We start from the raw sequence: 3,073 nt of genomic DNA, 5'->3' as shown, positions 1-3,073 counted from the left end.
AGGGAGAGGGAGAGGGAGAAGGAGGAGAAGAAGAGCCTTCAAGCTGGAATGATGGTAGTTTCGGGTACTTGGGAGGCTGAGGCAGGATGGTTGCTTCAGCTGAGGAGTTTGAGGACAACCTGGGCAACATAGTGAAATAGTGTCTCAAAGAAAAAAAAAGAAAAGAAAAGAAGGGTGCTGGTGAGATGGATCAGTGGACTAAGTGCCTGCTTAGGCAAGCGCAGGGACCAGGGTTCAATCCCTAGCACCACAGGCTGTGCCAGCCTTGCCCCCGGGTGCTCTGAGCTGGCCATGGAGACTGGGCACGGTGGTCCATGCCTGTAATCCCAGCACTGGAGAGGCTGAAAAGAGGAGATCACCAGGAGTCCAAGCTGTGTAGTGAGACCCCGTACTAAATACATTAAAAAAAAATTTTTTTTTAAAGATTGCTTTTAATATCTGGCCCTGTGCAGGGTTTCAAACCTATAGACTGAAATATGTGGGAAGAACCAGCAGTGATGCCTCATGCCTGTAGTCCCAGCTTTCTAGAAGGCTGAGGCAGGAGGATCCAAAATTTGAGGCCAGCTTGGGCAACTTAGTACTGCCTCAAACTTTTAAAACAGCAAAGGAGTACTAGGGCTGTAAGTCAGTGTAAAGACCCTGAGTTTAATCCCCAGTACCAATATATTAATAATAATAATAATAATAATAATTTGAGGACACAATGGGTCTGTACTGAAAACGAGTAGAGCTTTTCCCTCACCATTCATTGCCAGATGGCCCAAGGGTGACCCAGAGTAGCCTGGAGCCCAGGGGCGGCAAGAGCACTTGCTTCCGGTCCCGCCCCCGGGCAGCCCAAAGAAACAGGTAAAGAAGTAGGGTGAGCAGGTGCCGGGGCCCTGCCTGAGGGACTCAGAGGCGCCGACTTTGGGAGGACTGCCGGCTCCCCTGACCGGTGCCTCCTCTGTGCGCTTCCGCCCTTGCTTTCCTGCTTGTTTCCTTTGTGGCCCTGGCACTGATCCAGGCCACTCTCCCACACAGCCTCTTGCCTAGGCCTTTTTTTCTCTTACTTTGAGACGGGGTTTCATTGTCACTAACTTGCCCAGGCAAGCTTCCAACTTACGATCCTCCTGCCTCAGCCTCCTGAGCGCCAGGGACGCACAGTTGTGAAGTCCGAGGTCCAGGATGAAGGCTGTAGCAGATCTAGTGACCGCTGAGGGCTCTTTCCTGCCCCGGGCACCTCTGAGAGGCCCGAACCCTCAAGCCAGCACCTTGGGAGCCTGAATTCCAGGGAGGACGGGACTTGTCCTGCAGCAGGACCCCCTTGGAGCCGTGCAGGGGGCTTCCAGGAGGACAGTTGTGTTCGAGTGCTGCTGATCCGCATCTCATAGGATGGTCGCGTGCTGTCTTTACAGCTTCTATGCAGCCATCACAGAGATCCGCCTGCCTCAGCCTCCCAAGGACAAGAGTGACAGGCTTGCACCCCAGGGAGGGCCAGAGCGGACCTGAAGGGAAGCAGAGTCCGGGGCACTAGGCCTCCCTCTTGTCCGTCTCAGAGCAGCCCTGGCAGTGGGAGATGTTCTTCAGCGCGAGTGTTCAAAGGACCCACCTGGAGGGAACCGGAAGCAAGGAAAACCCAGGGAGCTCTGTGCGCTGCTGAGCTCCGCCACCAAGCCCACCTGCCTCCTTTCCGCCCCGGCTCTCTGTTGCATCCTCATTCAGAGAAGCAGTTTTCCAGCCCAGACAGATGACTGGTAAGGGTCGGGCGGACACTGCTGAGCTCCGGGGTCTCCAGGCCCTGAGCGCCGCAGAGAGACTGCAAGGCCCAGCCGGACCCGAGGCTCCCGGGAGCTGCAGCTCAGATGGACGAGAGGGAGCCACAGGACGCAGTGGGGGCGAGTGACAGACCGGGCAGCTCAGGAAGCCGGGCAGAGACCCAGGGGAGGCGCCAGGGAGCCCACAGGCAGCAGCTGATGGGGGGGGGGGGCAGGGGAGGTGGCTGGGAGAAGCCAGGCCCCTGATCCCAGGGCTCAGGAAGGCGAGGCAGGGGGATTTCTGCAGGTTCCAGGCCAGTCTGAACACCACAGGGCCCTGTGTCAAACAAACAAAATGACCCAAGCAAACAAATGTTAGGGGAAGTGCTAGATGTCAAGTACACTGAGTCCGAGTTCCCCAAAGTTGAAGATCAGATTCTAAGAAACCACAGAAGTTAAGGAAAATGGGGCCAGGGAGATAGCTCAGAGGCATAAGCACCTGCCTGGCAAGCTCAAGGTCCCAGTGTGATCCTCGCTACCAGCGAGAAAAAAAAAAAAAAAGAGTAGGAAAATGTAATGGGGGGAGCAAATGAGGAATAGGAACGAGAAATAGGAATGGGGGATAGGACAGCTCCCGAGAGACAAGCAGGGCCTGAATGCGCTGCCTGCGAGCCCACCTCTCAGAGGAAGTGTTCTAGAGCAACACTGCAAGGCATGTACAACATGGGTTAAAATTATGATCACTCAATAAGATTTGAGCATAGTCACTTAGGTAACGTCGATCGATCCCGTGGTAAGCAGGGCACAGATGACGTCATCAGCCTTGGTCCATAGTCTGTAGTTTTGTCTTAGTCCAGTGGTTGGGAGAGGCCAGCCCTCAGCAATGAGAGCAGAGGAGATCTCAAAGCAAGCGGTGATCCCAATGTCCCCAGGGAGGCGTGCTGCTCCCAGCCCTGTCTGATGGCTGACAACATTTCCACACCACTTAGCGGCCCACCACACAAACAGATGAGATTAACTGTGGAGAACAGAAGAAGAAGGAGGGGCTGGGGAGATGGCTCAGTGGAATAAGCGCCTGCCTGGAAAGCTCAAGGACATAGGACCTGAGTTCAATCCCCAGTTCCGCAAAAAAAAAAAAAAAAAGAGAAGAAGACAGAAAGAGGAGGCCCCCAGCTGAAGCCTGGAGTCTCTGAGACGCCCCAGAAGCCCACCTGCCCCCAGGCAGCTTAGCCTCACCTGAGCCTGCTCTGTAGATGTTCTGGATGAGTGATGACAGTGACAGACCACACACATTTGCAAAAACTTGTCCAACACTGTACATCTAAACACTTAGTGTTTTT

This window comes from Octodon degus, unplaced genomic scaffold (genome assembly GCF_000260255.1).
Source record: "Octodon degus isolate 3935 unplaced genomic scaffold, OctDeg1.0 scaffold00134, whole genome shotgun sequence".
NCBI classification, from domain to species: domain Eukaryota; kingdom Metazoa; phylum Chordata; class Mammalia; order Rodentia; family Octodontidae; genus Octodon; species Octodon degus.
The sequence above is the reverse complement of the archived record's forward strand: the minus strand, read 5'-3'. Positions refer to the sequence as shown.